The sequence below is a fragment of the Sciurus vulgaris genome, assembly GCF_902686455.1.
Source record: "Sciurus vulgaris genome assembly, chromosome: 3".
Classification (NCBI taxonomy): Eukaryota; Metazoa; Chordata; class Mammalia; order Rodentia; family Sciuridae; genus Sciurus; species Sciurus vulgaris.
In genome coordinates, this window is record NC_136463.1 from 46262371 (window position 1) to 46284197 (window position 21827).

Here is a 21827-nt window from a genome sequence, read left to right on the forward strand (position 1 = left end):
AATTAAAGTTTGACTAATGAGGCCAATCTTATGATAGGAATTTCTTGTCTAAGCCAGGAAATCTTTAATATACTAATGAAATCTCCCAGGCCAAGGTTAGATAGTGACAAATAATAAACCAATAACTAATACTCCTATAGTGCTTCATGTAGGTCAAGCAGATATGTGCAGGCACACTCCAATGATACTACCAGAAAAGTACTGTCCACTCTCCTTTTACTCATGGTTTAAAGTGAGGCAGAAGTGATTACTTGAGAATGACACATTCACCCAGGTTAATACCTAGTGGGACATGAGTCGAACAAAGACCATATGGGTGCAGGATATATACCACAAAACCCCTCACAAATATGCACTTCCATAAAGAAACTGTGAAAATGGCCATGTTTGGATTATTTTGCTGGAAGATTTCTATTTTCTCTGTGTAACCATCACACTGACTAATAGTGCTAAGTAACTAGCACTATTTCAGATACTGCAGCTGCAAAGTCAACTCTACCCTTATGGAACCTGACAAAGCTTAGTGGGAATTCAGCAATATAATTCATGTACAGAGGTGTACTGGTGAACCTGAGAAGGTAGAAGTATCTGAAGCTATTTTCTAGAAGATCCCTGTTCACAATAGTCCAAAATTGACATCAACAGACTTGGTGAACAATTTTAACCAACCATCATGGCTGGTATACTGCAGATGCAAAGACAAATAAGACAGCATCTGCACCAGTAGGAAATCTGTAGTTCCAACTACTTGGGAATCTGAGACAAGATCATAACCTTGAGGTTCACGTGGACAATTCCGTGAGACCCAGTCATCTGTGGGACACCAAGTCAAGAGCCAGGAGCCATCTTGGGATTATTGCCTTTTTGTTTATTTACTGTTCTTCCTTTTCCTTTCTTCACCATAAACTATACATGGTCAGGGTTTTTGGGTTTTCACTATTGTGTCTTCAGAGCCAGAACTTTGTGTGGTGTATATAGTAAGTACACAGTAGACTTTGCTGAATATATGAACAGAAGAGTAAAACTCTTGCTTTCTCTGAACACATTGATTAGTATGGATTAAGGGAAATTTCACATTCAAAATGCCAAAGGGATCATAATTTTGCTGTGAAAAATTGAGAAATTGCCTGTATAGACAATTCAGATTTGATCAAATTCACAATTGAGTTTTAATCTTTGTTGTAGAGAGAAGGCCACTATTTGCATTAGAACTTAAAATCTCATTTAGCTATTTTCAAATTTCCTTCTATAGATGTTCCAAAAATGTTCTAATCTTTTGCTCAGTTACCTCCCTCAGCAAATAACTTCATTTCCTACTTCGCTGATAAGACTGAAGTCAAGGCTGGTGTAGTGGTGATCACCTGTAATCCCAGCAGTTTGGGAGGCTAAGGCAGGAGGATTGTGAGTTCAAAGCCAGCCTCAGCAACTTAGTGAGGACCTAATCAACACAGCAAGATCTTTTCTCTAAATAAAATATTAACAGCTGGGGATAGGGCTCAGTGGTTCAGTCCCTCAGGGTTCTAACCTGGGTAAAAAAAAAAAAAAAAAGACTGAAGTCAAACAAGTGTTCTATCTCAATATCTGTGAGTATTGTTACAATCCTCTCCTTTCTTTCACCACCCATTTCTTAAAATTCATATATATATGCTGGTATTCACTTCTCAACATCCTATATTTTAACCCTTTTAAAATGAATTTGGAGATGTTAATGTGCAAACCTTTCCCTAATGAAATTTGCCAAACTGTTTCTTCCCAGTTTTTCCTTCTTTATTTCTTCATGATATTAAGAATTATTTTCTTGAAACAGCTATTTTCCTTAAGACACCTTATTTTTTTAGTTTTTTCAGTTATGGCTCCTTTTCCTTTCATCATCCAAACATGGGCTGTCCCAACACTCTGTTCCTGGTGTGGTCTTTACTATTTTCTCTCTACTCTTTCCTATGAATAAACATCATTGGTATGACCATCACTAGAATACATTACTTGGGCCAGGGGTAAGTAAGCTCAATGGTAGAATGCTTGCCATGACATTGAGTTTGCTTCCCAGAATTGAAAAAAATAAAAATTTTTTAAAAAATGAGTTGAAAATATACAATCGCAGTTTCATCTCCTCTCTCAATCTCCAATATTAAATCTTAAATTTCCAGCTGGATAGTAGTTCTGATGTATTACTCAAAGCTCAAATTCAACATACCAAAATCTTAAAGCATAATTTTTTAAAGCACCTGATACATACTAGGGTTTCTATAAATGTGTGAAAGATAAAGGTAGGAAAGGAAACTCAATCAGTTCTCCCTTTATAAACATCTAATTTTTGTGGAAGATACCCTGGGCAATCAGTGTCAAAACTCTCTCTTCTACAACAAACCTGGTTCACCAACCCAATGCAAACAACTTATACCAAGTTGTTATTAATTACTTCAGGCTCAAAAAAAAAAAAAAAAAAAAAAAAGATTTGGTCTCTGCTCCCACAGTAATTCACCTTGCACACCAACATCAAATTAGTTCTCCTAAAATAACAGGTTCAATTAAGAATACAGAATAAGTACAGACTCCTAGCCACAAATGCTTCCTCCTGTTCATAATCTGCATTTTTTATACATGAAATGAGCAAAAAACAAAACAAAGAAAGAGGAGTCCTGGAGAATTTAGGAAACATCTCTTTATGTGCACAAAATCAAGGTAGCCACCTCCTAGGTCCCAGCTCCGTGTCGCAGCTCCTGGTTCCACCTTCCTCCCCAGCAGTCGCGCCATCTGGCTCCACCCCTCTGGCCCGGACCTGAAGGTCCCGCTCCGCCCGCCCGCGTAGGCCACGCCCCAAGCCGGAGCCACGTGCGACCTCTGGCCCCGCCCCGCGCCGTCTTTGGCCTGTTAGTCAAGGCGGTTGCGGTTTTTTCGCGTGGAGCGGCCGTTTTGCTTCTAGAGATGCCGCTGAAGAGCCCGCGATTTCTTCCCTGGGCAGCGTCGGGTGAGTCAGGCCGGCTGGCGTCGGGGCAGCTGGGGTCGGGGCAGGTAGGCGGGCGGGAGCCAGCGGCGGGTAGCGGTGCGGACTGGCGGCCCCTGGCAGTACCGAGCGCAGGTGCACCGGGCTGGGAGCCGCTCGATGGACGCGGTGCCGCGGAGGCCGAGGCTGCGGTACCGAGGGAGACTCCAGCCTCGCGCCGCCGGTCAACCCCTCGCTCTCTCCCTTCTTCCTTCTGCGGGGTTGGCGGGGACCCGGGCCTAGGGCGCGGTTCCCGGGGTTCCCCGCTCCCTCTAGACGGCGTTGGGGAGGCAGTTCCTAATTATGGCACCTGCGGCGGAGCAGCGCAGGGAGCAAGTCCCAAGTCAGCATGGGATCTACTCTCCAGCCCTAGAGTAGGCGCAGCCCTTAGTTTGCTTGGTCTTGTTAGTCGCGAACGTTTACCTACGAAAGAATGGTTTTATTCGAGTCGGAACTCAACCCCGCAAAGGTTGAGGGAGCACCGAGATGGGCTTTTAAAAAAAAATGTTTAGTTGTTGATGGACCTTTATATAGTTAGTTCATTTATATGCGGTGCTGGGAAGCGAACCCAGTGCCTCCCACATGCTATGCAAGCGCTCTGCCACTGAGGTACAACCCCAGCCCCCCTCCCCAGTTGCTTTTTAAAGATACCGTTCTACTTTAAAATGTTTGACCTCCAATATATAGTATATTGGTGATAAGGACTTATTTTTCTTATTTTAATGGTGGCTGAATTTGAGTGATTAGGTTGAGTAAGGAATATGAAAATGTGGAATGGGGCTTTGGGGCGATCGGAAGTATGATCTCTAATTTTTTTTTTAAGAATTTAAATACACAAATAAAACTAGTTCACCCACATTATTGAACTCCTCTAAATAATACCTTTCTTTTCGTCTTCTTTCCCTGCCCCTGTCTGTACCTTTATTACCCCGTTCTCCTCAATTCCTAAGCAACTTTGCTTATATAGTATTCAGTATTTATTATATTGAATGTACATACAGTCTCATTTGTACTTGAGGACCCCACTGTGGAACCTTCCCATATGTCCAGAATTTCTGCTCTTTTAAAAAATTATTGTAGTTTCCATCATGAAGCATAGAGTTTTATCCTTGTTACCTTGGGGTAAATTCCAAGAGTTGTAAATACTTGACTCAAAGTTTTGTATTCTTTCTTTTGCACTTGATATGAATTGTTTTCTAAACAAGCATGTTTGTAATATACATTTTCCACAATCTGGGTCTTTGTGTGGTTCTGCTCAGTGTATATGGAATTCATCAGAATGGCAGGTCATTTTCTGTGTGGGTCAGACAGGATGTGCAGCTAATGTTGTATACTACCATCTACTACAAATCAGATCAAGACCAAGTTCTGTCTGCTGCTGAGAATCCCTGCAGGCTTGAGTAAAATTTTTCATCTCTAAACTTCCCAGTTTCTAAAATGGGTTTAATTCTCATGCCTGCTTGTTTGGGTTGTCATAAAAGTTCAGGCTGGGCTGGTGCTGTAGCTCAGTTGTAGAATGCTTGCCTAGCACATGAGAGGCGCTGTGTTCAATTCCTCAGCACCACATAAAAATAAATAAAGGTATTGTGTCTACCTACAACTAAAATTTAAAAATGTAAAAGTTCTGATCACTCAGAAAATGTTAAGCATTAGACATAAGAAAACATTCTGATGACAGGTGAGCAAAGTGCCTGAGGTCACAGAAAAATGGAAGAGCAGTAAGATTTAAATTTTGCCATTAAATTCTCAATATTATTTTTTATTTTTATTTTTGGGTTCTGGGGATTGAACCCAGGGCCCCTGCATGAAGCACCCACTCTCTCAGCCCTTGATTTTTAAAAAAGTAAATTTTCTTGGAATGAGGTGTATCACTAATAAAAGTAATAATTCTTTGTTTTTTGGTGCCTCTTTGTTGACAGACTACTTCAGGTGCAATTGTTAATCCTTGCACCTCAGCAACATGAGGGTTTACATGAGCCTCTGTTGAATGCTAGGTGCTCTTCTAGGCACTGGGTATATGGCAAAAAAAAGTGAAAACTTGACTGCCAGGACTTTAAGTTCTGGTGGGGAAAACTTTATACCAGGTTTCTGTCCGTGTTTTCTGGAAGGTAAAGACTTAGGCCTAGGGATGTATCCCAGGTCTGGCAGCTAGTAATTGTGGAAGGCAAGCCCAAGCCTTCACGTTCCTCCATTAACTGTCTGCAGATAGAAGAGTATTGAAAATGGCATACTTCTGTGGTGTCTTGCTCATTGCCAAAATGTATCATGATGCAGGGTCCCCAGTTAGAAAAGAAAGATAAGTAGTTTTTGAATTTTTTTTTCGTGTGGTGCTGGGGATCTAATCCAGAGCCTCACACATGGTGGGCAAGCTTTCTACCAATGAGTCACATTCCTGGGCTTGAGGATAGTTGATGTTGAAATGACTGCTAGGCTGTCCACAGCAGGTGATCTCTTGCAGTGTGGTTTAATTCATGAGACTTAGCAGACTGTCAGAGCTCATTCAGAGAGGAGTGTGATTTGCACTTTAAAAGATGCAGAGATTCTCTGGAAAGGATGGGTTTTCACATATGCTGTAAATGATTCTTACACATTCTAGAGTAGATTTAGGATCAACATAAAAGCAACTGTAGCTTAATAGGGGAAAAGTGTGAGTGTTCTTTTTGTTCTTAATTTCCCACTAAAACCTTGTGCTCAAGCCAGCCTGTCCTGTCATGATTTTGAGGCTAGCCTTTAAGAGTCTCTTTTCTTGAGGGGTGATGAAGAGCACAACCTGAATTTTCACCAGGATCAAGGAAAATTAAAACTAGAAACAGTGTATCTATTTGAATAATTTGTGCCATGGGTAGTCACAGGGTATGACTGTATTGATAGTCGTTTCCAAATGGATGCCACATCTCCCACTGTGCCATTTTGAAGATGGTCTCACATTCGGATTTTTTTTTTCTTTTGTGCTACCCCAACCCAGAGTGGTACACACTACCAGTAAGCAGTACCCCCAGTTCTTACATTAGAATTTGATTTTAGTCTTATATTTGAAGACTGGAACTTGGGGAACCCTAGGGCATTTGAGTCATGTGAGATAAGGAAAGACTTTAGGAAATAACCTGAAGAAGGGAATACATAGGATCAAGAGAACTGTCTTGAGATAGGGTGGGGGCAGTCTTGTGAAGAAGAAATCTGATATTTCCTATAAATCTTAAAAGACAAGAATCCATGGATAGAGGGTGTAGGGAGGAGAGTCTCAGCTCTTCTAAGGAAGAATTTGAAATGATGAGCCCTTGGTGTGGGCTTCAGGCCCTAGGAGTGTTCGAGCACCTGGTGGAGTGTTTCCTGCAAGAATCTTGCAGATAGGCTACTAACAGCAGATTGGGGAGAGATGAGCTGAATAATTTCTATGATATTTTCATATCTCTAAAATGTTTTCATTCTGTTCCACGTACTCCGGAGAACACTGTTGTACTTTTAGGTGCTTATTTGAAGTTTCAAGGGTACAGAAAGGTGGCCACTGCTTACTTATTACTGTATTTAGTTGATATCCAGGATGTTGGCAGTTGATTTACATATGCATGTGTCCAATGTCCATGTGTTAAATGTGTGGCAGAAATTTTATGTTAACCCCGTGGGACCAATTTTCCAATTTGCATGGATGAGGGAACTGAAGCTGAGATGTGAAGTAACTTAGCATGGCCTCACTGTCATTTAAGGGGAAAGATGCAAACATTTAATGCAGTGCATTTAAGAAGTCAAGATGCAAACATGAGTTTTGTCCCAGAAGCCAAAATTTGTAATTTCTGAAGAAAATTTGTTTTGTTTCCTTCCTGAACCTCTACCCTTTTTGTAAACAAAGACATGGATCGATGGTGTTAGAGGACATCTAAGATCCCTTCCCATTCTGTGTTGGTAATAGTACAGTATTTCTTTCATTTATTTAAACCTCTCTGCCATTTTCTTATCCTTTGCAGATGCTGTGCTCTCTTGTAAAGCAGGGATCTGCCACCCTTTTCTGTAAAGGGCCAGATAAGATTTTAGGCTTCATGATTCTGCCCAGTCTGCAGTTGCATGGAGGATCAATTAGTATCAAAGGAGTGTGGCTGATACTTTGTAACTAGAGGCTTTGGAGGGACCTGATTTGGCTAGTGGGCTGTATTTGCTGTTCCCTGCTACAAAGCCACATCAGTGGTCTTCCTGGGTCTCTTTAGGACTTTGGTCACCCCACATACATTTCTGTTTGTAATTCATAGGCTTAAGGTTAATTGCATTGTAGTTCCACATGTTTTCTGACTTGGAATCCTGGGCTGTCCCAGTTGGAATGCCCCTTGAGGACACTTGACTGGAGATATACTTTCCTAGCCCTGTAGTGGGACAGTGCACTGAGCTGTCTGTGACCAGATGGTTCCATGGCATGTATACAAAACAAGAACTCTTCCAGCTGGTGACCTGGCTGAAAGTGGCATGTTCACACCATGCAAGACTGGGCAGCAGTTAGGAAGAACAGAATAGGTGTCTATTTTCTAACCCAGCTTGTCAAAATATATTGTTTGGTGAAAAAAGAAAGTGTAGATTTGTGCAGTGATGCCTTTTTGTTATAGAAACATTGAGTGTATGTTTTTTACATTTATAAGGGTGAGTCATGTGAATGCCTAGAAAAGCCCCGAGGTATCCATAGCAAACAGGAACCCTCACTATTGGGTAGGAGCCTGGTGTTCGACTGGTGATTTTTGCCTTAACTCTGGTGTTTAAGATTTTGCAAGGATGCTGCACTTGTGTGTTACTTGTTTATGAAAATTTAAGAATTAAAAAAAGAATGAGCTGTGTTTTCAACCTGTTTATAATCACTAGCTGCCCCAGAGTTACCCCAAGTAAACATTCTGGGCAGGGATTTCCTTCCCCCATGTCCTGCTGGATTGTTGATACTCAATGCAGCATCCTCATTACATAATAGGGACAGGCAGTCCAGAGTAAATGGGATGAGAACCTCAGCTCTTATGACCTCTAGACCAAGGGCCTTTTTACTTGGGTGTCCTGTGCCTGTCAACTGAGTGGTCACCTAACTTTCCTTTAGGTCATTGTCTAGTCAGCCTTCTGTTTCAGTTGAGGAATAGGAAGATGACAAGATCAGTTTTATGCATGACTTGGGCATCTGAGAGGCAGCTGAAAGGTCACAGGGAGGTTTATGGGAAACCGGTTTTATAGGAAAACCTGGGTGTAGATGGGTCACTTATTTTCTGTTTAAGGATTGATCACTCCATCTTTTTGCTAAGGGCTCTGCCATTTTTCTCTGTATTAATCCAGGAGGAATTTTGTAGTCAGAATAAAGTGAGGTTGACTTTAAGCAGCAAACAGTAAAACACAGACCTCTTCAGCTCTACCTTTCTTGTAAATTCTTCATTATTCCTATTGATTGTGAAAATTAGGTTTGGGTCTTTAGATAATATATTTCCATCCATTTGAAGCCCTAAAATCTAGATGAACTTTCTGTTAATCCACATATGAATATATCTCCCTGTAACATAAAAGACACCATTGTGGTGAAAACTACTTTTTTCAGCTAAATTTATTTGCTATTTTTCAAACATCCTTTTAGGATTTTGTATGATATGGTGATTCTTAACATAAATTATATCCTTCAAAGCTCTGAGAATTTGAAAACTGAGAAGGTGTTGATGTTTTGTGTGAGGCCACCTGAATTAGAAACCAAGATGAACATGACCAAAGGCGGTCTGGTGCTGTTTTCAGCAGATTCCAATTCATCATGTATGGAGCTTTCAAAAAAATTGCTGAGTGAGTTAAATTTTCCCATTAACATCTATGTTAATCACAGATTAACTGTGATTGTCAAGCTTGAAAGCCATTATGTTGTAGTTAATCTACGTAGCATTCATATAAGTTAAACACCGACCTTTACATAAACTCTCCAAAGTCCCTATGTACTCATTTGGCATACATTCATTAGTGCCGGGGATTGCGTTAGGTGCTGTGTGTTCATAGAATTACATTGGTATAATGAAAATTGAAATGTATAGTAAATAAGAATAGTCCACAGGTTACACTTCAGTTAAATTTTAGTATATTTGTTAGATGAATGTTAAACCCCTGCTCTGTACAAGACCTTGATCTAGGCTTGGGGTGTTATCAGGGAGCAGGCCAGTCAACTTTCTTCTCTCTTCCAAAGTTTACATTTTAGTATGAGAGCCATACAAGAAGCAAATCAACAAACCCAACAAGTTCAGATGGTGAAGAATACCCTGAAGACAGCAGCATTGAAGTTGAGGTGGGGCAGGTTTTATGACTTTTTTTTCTTTGTTTGTTTGTTTGTTTGTTTGTTATTGGTGCTGGGAATTGAACCCATGGCCTTGTGCTTGCAAGGCAAGCACTTTACCAACTGAGCTATCTCCCCAGCCCCTTGTATGACTTTTGATTGGGTGCACAGGTGTCTTAAACTGAGGATAAGTGAACTGAGAAACCTGTAGGAGGCAGCACATGGAGGTGTAAGTGTAGAGCCTCCAGGCAGAGGGAACAGCAGGTTCCAAGGCCTTTGGGGTTGGGGAGGAGGCATTGGTGTGTGTCAGGAATCTGGGCTGGAGGTCAGAGGGCAGCAGGAGTACAGGAGGTGAGGCAGGCAGAGATGGACTGTATAGACCTTGGGTAGACATGGGATGGCGTAAGAGGGCAGGAAGTGAACTCAGAACAATTTAATATTGACTTTAAATTTCATGATAAGAATGACTTTATCTTATTTTACTTTTATCAATTTCTAATCCTCCTTAAATAATAGAGATGTCAGACCTATTATATGACCTCAGCTTTTCTCTTCTCGAGGTAACTGGGGATGGAGATGGGCAGAGTGCAGATACGTGAGGAACCTAACCGTGTTGAGTGCCTTGGACAAGTATACCATTGATCTTTTTGTGTAATATGGCTTATTGACTCAGTCCTTAATTTTACTGTTGAGACAGTTTGATTCAGTTGTCCAGTTCTGTTAGCAAGAAGTCAAGCAAAGTGGAAGAGTGACATTGTTTCTGTCACTAATACCAAGTAGAGTCATATGTGCCATCCCATGCCAGTTTTAGACTTCATTTAATAAAAATAGCATAAATATATGAACCAGCTAGTCAACAGAATGAAAACATTGTCTCAGCCATTGTTTGAATTGACATCACCTTAGGCAGTATGAACAAACCTTGTGTGACTGCGCTCTCAGTTCTTTTGTTGTTTTTTTTTTCCCCCTCAAAGACAGGGTCTTACGGGGCACAATGGCACATGCCTTGTAATCCCAGCTGGTAGGGAGGCTGAGCAGGAGGATCACAAGTTGGAGGCCTGTATGGACAGTTAGTGAGGCCTTGTCTCAAAATAGAAAATAAAGCAAAAGTGCTTGGGACATAGTTCAGTGTTAGGTGCACAACACTGTAAGAAAGCAGGGGATGAGGGGCAGGTCTGGCTGGCTCCAAACTCCCAGGCTTAAGTAATCCTCCTGCTTCAGCCTCCTGAGGAGCTGGGAGCACAGACACACACAATCATGCCAGTTTTCTTTTTGTTTTCCTGGTGTAGGGGATGTAACCCAGGGCTTCCTGCATGCTAAGCAGGAAGCATCCTTCCTCTGAGTTATACCCTCGCTTCCTAGTAGGTTATTCTTTATTTCCACCTAAGCTGCCATAGTTTAGACATCATGAAATGTTGTTAGGACGTAATTTTGCCAATTGATTTCTGTCACCAATAACCATCCCAAGTTACAAAGAAAGTGTTATTAAATCTTGGTAAACTCTTTTAAAATGTTGGGCATTTAAAATTATTGTAGCAAGAGTGATGTGAAGCTTGAGAGTCATACACCTTATTCTTGGCAAGTTATTTAACCTTTCAGAGTTGTCAGCAATTAAGGCTGTTGGGCGAACTAAATGGGGAAATCTGTGTGCCTAACACAGATCTTGGCACATCATAGGGACTCCATAGGGATGGAGCTCAGGGCCTCATACCTGCTAGCATGTGCTCTACCACTGAGCTACACCACCATCCCAACAGCTGTCATACCCCCTACAAACCAGGACTCTTAGTTCAAGTGATGTGTGTTTCATGTATCTTCAGTCTCTTCTAATCTAAAATAGTCCCCTTGTGTTTTTTATTTTTATTGCTGTGATGTTGACGAAGAAGTATTGTCTTCTAGAGTGTTCCATTTGAGACTTATCCAATTGTTCCCTTGCAGTTGATCACAAATGTTTTGATATTAGATCTCGTTTCTCTTTGCTGTCATAGCATACAACATTTTGTGCCTGAATTCTCAGTTGGTTCAGGTCAAATAAAGGAACGTGTCATTTCTTGTATGGGTACTCTGCTCAGCCTAGCACAGCACTCATTGCTCACGTGTAAGGGCTGAGAAAGCTGGATTTACTTATTTCAAGTCCGAAAGGTAATTCTCATTCAAGGCCATCATGCAGTGAAGCCTGTTTAAAAAGTATAATTAATAGCATTCTGTTTATTATCTGTGGTAGCATCTAAAGCCTACTGCATTTTGTAATAGTTCCAGTTTCCATGGATTATAACATTGGGGTATGATGCAGACACTTTGTGTATTTAAAAAAATCTGAACTCTGTACCTTATCCTCTTCTCTTTTAATTTTCTGCTAGAAACAAGAGTACAGATTCACGAATCCATGAGGGGTAAAGATGTTTTCATCATCCAGACTGTCTCAGAGTGGATAGTTCTCCAGCAGTGGTGCTGTTGCCTTCTGAGTTTCTGTTTGGGCACGAGTGTTTAGAACAGGGAGAGTTGACAGGAAAGGAAGAGTTTAGATAGTCTTAAAATTGGTGTATTCGACTTTGCTAATTTTTCTGGCATAAGTGCTGACTCTTATGTTTTCTCTGAGTGTGTGTGCATGTACACACACATGCACACTTTTTAAGAGAAGGGCCTTGCCATATGGATCAAAATGACCTCAAACTCCTGGGCTCAAGTGGTCCTCCTGCCTTAACCTCCAGAGTAGCTGAGACTGCAAATGCACAGCACTGCTCACAGCCTTTCTCTGTCTTTGAAGAGAGGAAATAAATTATTAGAGGAGAGGCTCTTAATGATAACAGACTCCATGAAGTTCCTAATAGTCGATGGTCAGGATTGTGTAAGACTTGCAGGGAAGCATTTCTACTCCTGCTTCTCAAAAAACAAACAGGCCAGAGAGGGGAATTCTCTTGTGTGGAGTTCTTAAACCTTTTATTGCAGATAATTTAAATGTGGTCCTCACTTATAAGGTAAAGGATGTGAGAGGAACATATTTCCCAATCTATTGTGACATTTGACATACATGTGTTCTAGAAATTGGGAATGTCATAGATGTGTACACTGGGGATAAAGAATTCAGTGCTGTGGGTCTTTCTGTGCCACTTCAAGTGAAGGTGGTCATACAAAGCCCTACTTTCTACTGTGCATTTGTCCTCTGATGTCCCCACACAACTCTATGAATGGAAATTTTCCACTCAGAATGATTTTTTCCTTTTTTTTTCATGGCCTGGCCTGTCCTCCAATCCTAGGCTGTCCAGTTCAACGGTAGCCCCCAATCGCAGCTCAGTTCCTCTAGTATAAGTTTTCCCTGGGGTATCCTGTAACAACCTCACTCCCTTGGGTGGGACAGGACAGGTGCGATGGCTCCAGGTAATCCTTCCCAGACTCAGATAAGGAACAGGGGCCCCAAATATCTCAGCTTTGACCAGGCAGGGTGGGCCACCGTGGCCAGAAAGTGGCAGGTCCCTCCAACCTGATCCTGTCTTCTTCAGTCCTACCCTGTCCTCTCCCTGCAAGGGATACAAGATCGCCCACATTGGCATAGGGATTATTTTGATCTGAGGACATTCAGGAAACCGTTAATAAAGGAAACTCTGGTTTTCTGCATAAAAGCAAAACCTGAGGAAGAGAACTTTTTCTCAACTCTCCTTATCTGCAAAACCTCACAAAAGAATTTATATGTCATAAATCTCCTTCTAGAGTTAGAAGTTTTCCAACCAGAGGAGACTGACTTCTGTCCTGAGGCTAGAGAAGAAATCTCACCAAGATAAACGTCACCTCATTGTCACAAAACTGTCTCCTGTCTCCCATCTCTTTTGCACAGGGCCTGTTTTTCTTTCCTAGAAGTCATTTCCTTTATGAGCCCTTTGTCTTCTTCTGCTTCCCTTGCTAAGATCGTATAGAAGCCCTAAATTCTGGCCACTTGTTTCTGCCACGTTTTCTCAGTTCCTGCCTTTTTAGCACAGGAACTGAAGCCTTAGAACATTATTTTTAGTGTCTAGAAATCAGTTTGGATAGTGCATTATTTGGTAGCTCAGAGTCTGAAAATTGCTGCTTACCAAATTTAGTAGCAGATCTATAGATAGATGTGTATAATAAATATGATAAATAACAAGGGAAGGTTATTTATTTAAAGAAAAGCCAAATTTCCCAGGAATTTATTCTTGGAAGACTGATACTTTCACCTACATTTTTAATATCTTTGTCCTGATCTTTGCTTCCTCAGGATGGTATCAGAATTCCCTATCTGTCCCAGAAAGAGGAGTGGCAAGGAAGTGTCATTGCATCCCAACCCATGGAAAGTATATGTGCTATGAAAAAGTGAGGGCGTGGCTGGCCTCTATCAGGTGCCTTTGCTTCTTCTGCTGAGACCTTGAGGGTCCTCAGCAGAGCTGGGCATGAAGGCACCAAGTCTCAGTATCTTGTGCCACTCTCCCCTTCCTCAAGCCTGTCCTGTGCCTGCGTGCTAGCGGATGCCCCGCCTTTTCATTACCCTGTAGCAGCATCAGGAAGGGAAGGTGCAGGCATAGATGGCCCTGACTACTCTGTCCCCTGAGTGTCTGCAGCCTGCTGTCTCCTCAGATACAATTTGGGTGTGTTGGATAAATACTGGAGGCACTATTGATATTGTCCAGGAGAAAAGTGGAGCTGAAATTCCAGTTGAATTAGAATTCAGGACTCAGGAAGGGTGACTCTGTTAATCCTCGCCATTTTCGTGTACTTCCCATTTACCTTCCTTAGCATATTTTTGTCTTTAATCAACACCATTGTCATCTCTCCATGCCTTTTGTCAGTTTCTTTTTTTCCCTAGTCAAGAGCAGTAAGTAGCCCCCAAATCTTTCTATTCTGCTTTACATTGTCCCATGAGTGCCCCAGTTTGTGTTAAGTCAGGTCCTCAATCTCATCCAGGTGATGGCAAGCCTGGATGTCATAGTCTTCTTTCTGAAATCACCTACAGATTTGCAGGTGTCAGATATAGCCTCTGGTTAATTTTTTTTATTAATTTAGAGTCCTGGGGATGAGCCCAGAGACTCATGCATTCTAGGAGAGCACTCTACCCCTGTTACATCCCCCCCATTACTTTATTTTAGTACAGACTTCAGTGGCAGTTACGAAGAGTATATGACAAATTGTAAATGAAGAAAAGTCCATGAACTGATGTTTTCTTGTGATTCAAGCAAATTTCATCATGTGAGTTAATTGGTGGAAGCCCTGCTCCTTGTTGCTCCCAGTTTTGGATCTTCGAGTGATTTTATACTTACTGTCAGTTTCTCTAATCATCCTTCCACATGGAGTGCTTTTGTGAAAGTATGTTCTAATTCACCAGATGTCAGATTGGTTATTCAATAATAACAAACCTACTCACCCAAATGTTCTGTTTCTATTCACTCATTAACAATATTAACTGAATGGGATGTGTGAGTTTCCATTACTGGTGTGTGAGGTGCCTTAATGGTTGATACATGTAAATATCTTTGTCCTTGTGCAGTTGATATTCTAGTGGAGGAAGACATACAGAGAACACGATAAATAAGTTATCCAGTGTATTGAAAGTGATTAGCGTATGAATAAAGAAACTGGTATGGCAGGGAATCAGAAGGTACGATAATGAGAGGGAAGAGGGGCAGAGTAAGCAAGACTTGTTGTGAAGGTGATTTTGGAACAAAAACCTGCAGGAGGTGTGGGAATGAGCCTGATAGAACCACCTAGAACCAAGCCTTTTGTGGCAAAGAGCAGCACTAGGAGGAGTGACCAGGACAGAGTGTGACTGTGCTGAGAAGGGGGCATGGGGCCAGGGGAAGGAAGGGGCTGATCATAAGAAAGGAGTGTGGGAGCCACTGTGAGACCTTGGGCTTTGGCCATGGGCAGAGGAGAGACCATCTCATGGTCTTGAGCAGAGGCCTGTGCAGTGTGACTTCAGTTTAAGGGCAGGTTTCTGTGCATGGAGCACGTTCTTCAGGGATATTCCAGGAGGGACAGGCCATGGTCACCTAATGGGGTGGCATGACCCAGATGTAGGGGCAGTGGTAAGATGCAAAAACCATCTGGAAAAGAGAAGAGCTGTAAGAAGTGGCTGTAAGGTTTCTGTCCTGAGTTACCCAGAGGAACAGTGTGCCAGTAATTGAGCTGGTGCAGGTTTTCTGGTGGAGCAGGTTCCTTTGGGGGAAAAGAGCAGTTCCATTTAGGGTTGGTTACATTCTGAGATGTCTTGATGTACAGTCCAGTGGAGCCATGATACAGCTGTGGGACTGAGTTCAGAGGTGGATGGACTGGAGGTAGGAATGCGAGAGTCACCAACATTTACAAAGCCATGAAGTTGGATGAGAAACTTTCAAAGGATGAGGGAGACAGAAGACAAGTGAAAGTCTTAGGTGGAGGTGAGGCAGAGAGAAACCAGCAGAGAAGTCAAGGAAGGCAGGGGAGACCAGAGAGGGTTGTCCTGGAAGGGTGTGCATTAAGTGTGTGAAGGGACAGGGGTGAGCAGCCGCAGCAGATGCTACTGAGGGACCAAGAAGTAGGACTGAGTATCGAATGGTAGATTTAATCATGTAGAGGCCATCGAGCTTGATGAGAACAGTTTTGGGGTTTTTTGGGGAACCAGAGCTTCTTTGGAAGGTGTTTTGGAGAGAGGGAGAATGCCTGAATCGGTGAGTATAGACAGTTCTCCTGAGATGTACTATGAAGGGGAGCAAAGAGATGGGGCTTCAGGGAAGGTGGTTAGGAGTTGTCATTTTTAATGGATGAAGGTCCCAGATATTTACAAGCTGATGAGTTTGAGCCCGGGGAGTATGACAAATGATGGTGCAAGCAGGGAGGGAGGAGTGCTGGAGCAAGGTCTTCCAGTAGGCAGGAGAGGGGAGGGTGGGGGTTAGTGTGACATTTCGGAGTAATCTCTGAGACCAGTACTCTGCCAGAAGATAGCTTCCATGGGATCCTACCACCTGTTACATCTGCACCCTGCAAGTCTGCCTGTGCTCAGCCTGATCCTGAGAGAAACTTTACACACCACAAATACTCCACTATTGACACTAATCCCCATTGCCTCTTGCCTGCCAAAGACACTGGTCTCAGTGAAAAAGAAACTAGTCATCTGTTGAGAGGAAATGTGGGGAGAGCTCATGAGAAGAGAAGACATCCCTGGTTCTGCATCTTGCACCTTAAGTCTTTGGAACAGGGAAATAAGAATGTTATTGTTATTATTTTGGTGTTGGGGATGGAACCCCAGGCTTCAAGCATGTGAATCATGTACTGCTGAGTACACCCCCAGGTCAAGAGGGAAATCTCAAGTCTCATACCTCTTAGTGGGATTTTCTGTGCCTGAGTTACAGGGAAGTGACCACCCCCATCATGGAGCTCCTGGTTATGGTGTACGCATGTAAGACCTCTTGTGCCAAGAGCATCATCATTGCGATCTCCTGCTTTCCTTACAGCAAACAGTGCAAGATGAGGAAAAGAAACTCCATCGTCTTTAAATTATTGACCTCCATGATGTGCAAAGCTGGTAAGAATTCTAGGCAGATCCTTAACCACTAATTGGGTGCCTAGGAGTTTTATTTTTACAGAAAAATATTGAAAGTATTCTTTTAACCTAATGAGAATGCTGAACAGAGGGAAAATAGTAAGGCAGTTTTTTAAAACAACTAGTGTATGTCGTCCATCCTTATCCACAAGAGATATGTGCCAAGACCCCCAGTGATACCTGGAACAGTGAGTAGGAGCAGTACAGTACTGGGGCAGTAGATCTCATAACTGAGATGGCTTCTAATGACTATCAAGTGGATAACATATACAGTATAGATACACTGGGTAATGGTGTAGCAGCATATTATGAGATTTCACAGTGCTGCAAAGAATGAATTGTTTATTTCTGGAAATTTCCATATAATGTTTCTGAACCATTCATAACTAAAATGACAAAAAGCAAAGCCACAGGTAAAAAAGAGTGGGAGCAGGGGACTAGTATAATGAGAAATGCAGAATTCCTTTTCCATGTCCCTAAACATGGAGGTAATGAGAACAACTTTTGTTTTTCTATATTCCTAAACACTTTGTTCAAATTTGTGTTAAAATGACAATTTGCAGTCACATTGAGATTATTTTGAAAGGTCACAGTCATTCTGAACCCTGCTATTATCTCTAACACAGGAACTATTTGTGTTTTAGTCTCTTCCCTTTCCAGGACTGAGGCATATTTTTTAAACCATTATTATTCTGTAGTATGATTTCTCGGGTAGCATCTTAAGTATATGCCCTTGTTTCTGAATATCCTACATAGTTTCCATTGTGTATGTATGTTTGTACATGTGGGAGCACTCTTGTATCTGTCCATATGTGTGGTTGTGGGTAAATGATTATAAGGTTCGTAGTACAGAGCATTCATACAAGGAGGAAGGAATTAAAAAATCCCCATATCAGTGCATTTTAAAACAGACAGTTGCCATAGAATACATTTTCCCGTGTACCATACCAAAGAAGGAAAAAAATTAATGAAGCCCCAGAGACTTCAGCAGCATCTCTACTTGAAAACACTGTAACAGGCAGTGGAAAGAGGGGTTGGGATCTCCTCACCAAGACTTTTTGAAAGGTTCCACCCTTCTCTTCCAACCTTCTAAGTGGAGGGACCACCAGGCTCACTTTTTTGCTCTTTTGTATAAGTATTGCTTTTTCAGTTTTTTCATACTGAATTTTCTTTACACTTTGCTAATGGTGATTTCATATATTCGTTAAAGATGCAGTGAAACTTTAACATTTGTTCTCATTTCCAGCTGTAGGCTTTGTTATGCATGTTAAGGAAGCTTCACGGAGATAGAATCTATTCTAATATAATTTTTAGAGACATTTCTGTGTTATTTTCATCTTTGTTATTTTATACTTTAACTTTATTTTAAAAATCACGAATCTTATTATGTCAAAGAATCTGAACCATAAAGATGCTGGGATTTTTTGATAGAATAATTTCTTCATGGTAACTTATTATATATAGTATTTACTTTGCATAATACTAATTTCCTATGTGCAGCTTGTTTTACAGGGGTTGATATGATTGTATCCGCTTCATTTTCAAAGGTCTAACCTACCTCATTACTATGGATTGACACCAGAAGGAACTTCAAGGTTTCTTCAATATTCTCATGGATAATTTAAGAGCATCTCCCTTCCCATTACAGCATATTGAAGAGAAGGTGAGCCAGCTTGAACGTTTTAAAATTTTAATATTCTGGTGAATGTATACTTCCATTTCTTTGAGTTGTCCCTAAAGATTAAAATTTGAGGTATCCTGCTTAGTGAACTGTTGTGGTTTATTAATGATGTTCTGTGTATTTTAAATGTCATAATCAGTAATTCATGTTTCTTACTCATCTCTTAAAATTGCTTTTTCTTTTGAACCTCAAGTATTTAGAATTGGCCTGGTCATTGATTATAACAAAGAAGTCAGTCTCATCATTGGTGGTCCATGTGTGGTCCTGGCCCTTTTGAATATCTCCATCTTTCCACTCTGTCTCTGTTTATCCTTCTGTAGTAGTTGGCAGCCATGATCCTAATTTTATCACCCAGGAAGAAAACAAGAATCAGCTAAGTGCAGTGGCATGCACCTGTATTCCCAGCTACTTGGGAGTTTGAGGCAGGAGGGTTGCAAGTTCAAGGCCTCAGCAACTTATCTAGACCCTGTCTCAAAATTTAAAAAAGGGCTGGAGATGTAGCTTGGTGGTAAAGTGCCCCTGGGTTAAATCCTCAGTGCAAAAAAAAAAAAAAAAAGAGAGAGAGAGAGAGAACCATTGCAGTAGTTCCCATCTGTTCACATGATCCCCCTCCATCCCATCCCCTTGCCTGTCTCACCCAGGAATCCACTGTCCTGGATAGTCCATCTTTTTTTCTTTTAATTTCTTTTTGATAGTTTCAGTTCATATATTTAATACTGAATTATGTATATATTTACATTTTTAATTTGACAAGAAAAAACTGTAATTTTTTGAGTGTTTCACCTTGTGTTACATTAATAGAATTATGTGTGTAACTGAATCTCATCCCTGTTGTTTTATGTGCAGTTACCCATTTTGAGTACTGAGAGGTGCTCTTTGTGTACCTGCATCTCAGCCTAGTCATCCTTTGTATGAGTTGTAGGCTTCCGCTATTATAATAGCTCCCCTGTGGAGATATTCAGTATGTCACCAGTGATACACAAGTCAGTGTGTATCTTGGTGAAATTGCAAAATTCCATGGTGTGTGAATATTTAATTTTTCCAGAGCAGTTATGCCAACTAATGTTCCCACTAGCCATGAGATTGATTTCCTGTGGATTCACCTTTGCTTCAGTACTTACACTACCAAATTTTTAAAATTCTTATCAGTTGAATGCCTGTGATATGGTATCTTGTCACTTTGCTGGATGAATCTGATGACTAATGGGGTTGAACATATTTTCAGATATTCTTCCTCCTCATTGAGAATGTATTACATCCGTTCTGTCTATTTTATGGTGGTTTCTTTTGTGTGGTTCTTCCTGAGCTGTCCGCATTCTTTTTTTCATTCTTGATTTGTTGTTATTTGTTTCCCTTAGATTTCTCAGTTTGTAACTTATCCATTCTTTTTTGTTTGTTTGTTTTGGTACTGGGGATTGAACTCAGGGGCACTTGACCACTGAGCCACATCCCCAATCCCCAGCCCTGTTTTATATTTTATTTAGAGACAGGGTCCCACTGAGCCGCTTAGTGCCTCACTTTTGCTGAGGCTGGCTACAAACTAACAATCCTCCTACCTCAGCCTCCCAAGCTGCTGATTATACGGACACACCATGACAGCCGGCTAACTTAACCATCTTTAAGTTGTCCTTGGGGAACCTTGGTAAGCTAACTTATTAAGTATTTTTCTTACAAAATGAAATTCACACAACATAAAATTAACCATTTAAACATGAAAAGTCAGAATTTAGTTCATTCACAGTGTTCAACAGCCACCATCTGTCTAGTCCCAGGACTTCTTTATCACCTCCAAACACCCTAAATCCATTAAGTATGACTCCCTATTCCTCTCACCCACCCTTCTGCCCCCATTGCCTGGCAAACACTAATCTGTTTCCCATCTCCAGGGATTTGCCTGTTCTAGAGATTTCATATGAGTGGCTTTTTTCACTTAGCCAGAAGTGTGTGACGTTTGTGGTTTCTCCACATTCATCCCAACATTTACTTCCTGGTAAGTTTTGGTTATAGCCATCCTGGTGGGTGTGAAGTCTTATCTCATTGTGATTTTGATTTGCATTCCCTAAGAATTAATGACATTGAACTGTTAATTTGCATATCTTCTTTGTATAAATGTCTGTTCAAATCCTTTACCCATTTTTTGAGTTGCCTTACCTCTTACCTCATGTGGTCAAGGAACACATGAACACACACACACACACACACACACACAGATAATTAGGTAGGAAGATAGATGAATAGAGAGATACTGAATTCCAGACTCCATATTGGGTAAAGGATTTTGAAATATTTCCCCCATTTTGCAGATTTTCTCACTTTCTTGATAGTATCCCTGGATGCACAAAAAGGTAATATTTTAATAAAGTCCATGTAGCTATTTTTTTTAATAGATCTATTTCTTCCCCCCACCCCATACTAGGATCAAACTCTGGACTTTTTTTTTTTTTTTTTTTTTAAGAAGGGGCAGGAGTTAGGGTCAGTCAGGCATGGCTGGGGCTGTGAGGGGCTGGGGGATAGGGGGTGGGGCTTGGAGCCTGCAGGGCACATTCCCTGTGATGGGCGGCAAGCGACTCCGACATGGACTATGTGAGCAAGAGGGCGAAGGACAGGAGGCGCGCCCTGCCGCAGGGGCACAGGAACCTGCATCAGGCAGGTTGTTTTTTGAGACCAAGCCTCACTTTATTGCCCAGGCTGGTGGTCTTGACCTTCTAGACTCAAGCACTGGCCTCCTCAGTACTGGAACTGTAGTCATGTGTCCAGGTTCTGCTGTTACTCATGTGTTTGTGGTCATATCTACCAAAAAAATAGTGTAAATCCAAGGTCATGAAGTTTTGTCCCTGTTTTCTAGACATCTCATAGTTCTAGGTCTTCCATGTAGGTCATTAATCCATTTTGAGTTATTTTTTGTATGTGTTGTGAGATAGGGGTCCAACCTCATCTCTTGTATATGGATATCTAATTGTCCAGCACCATTTTTAAATAATTATTTCCCCACTCCATTGAATGACTTTAGCACCTTTTGGTCAAAAATCAACTGACCACAGACGTTTGGTTTATCTCTGGACTCTTGAGTTGGTCTGTATGTTTATATTTTGCCAATACCAAACTCAGTTTTGATTCAAATTGGGAATTTTGAATTCTCCAATTTTGTTCATTTTCAGAATTGTTTTGGTTCTTTGAAGTTTGCAGCCCATGTAAATTTGAGAATTAGCTATTCCGTTTGTGCAAAAAAGTTTTTTGCAATTTTTTAAAAATTTGTAGTAGTTATACATGAGAGCAGAATGCATTTCGATTCATTGTACCCGAATGGAGCACAACTTTTCATTTCTCTGGTTTACATGATGTAGACTCATACCATTCGTGTGATCATACGTTCACC

The 21827-nt window shown here is 41.2% G+C and overlaps 1 long non-coding RNA gene across 2 annotated transcripts in view; it reads left to right on the forward strand.

The window, feature by feature from the left end:
* Positions 1-2706: 2706 nt before the first annotated feature.
* Positions 2707-21827, forward strand: part of LOC306656491 — a 40865-nt gene continuing 21744 nt past the window's right edge. For both annotated transcript variants that reach the window (XR_013762524.1, XR_013762525.1), the window contains exons 1-3: positions 2707-2968; positions 16682-16752; positions 18318-18433. This is a non-coding gene — a long non-coding RNA (uncharacterized lncRNA). The remainder of the gene's footprint in view (positions 2969-16681; positions 16753-18317; positions 18434-21827) is intronic.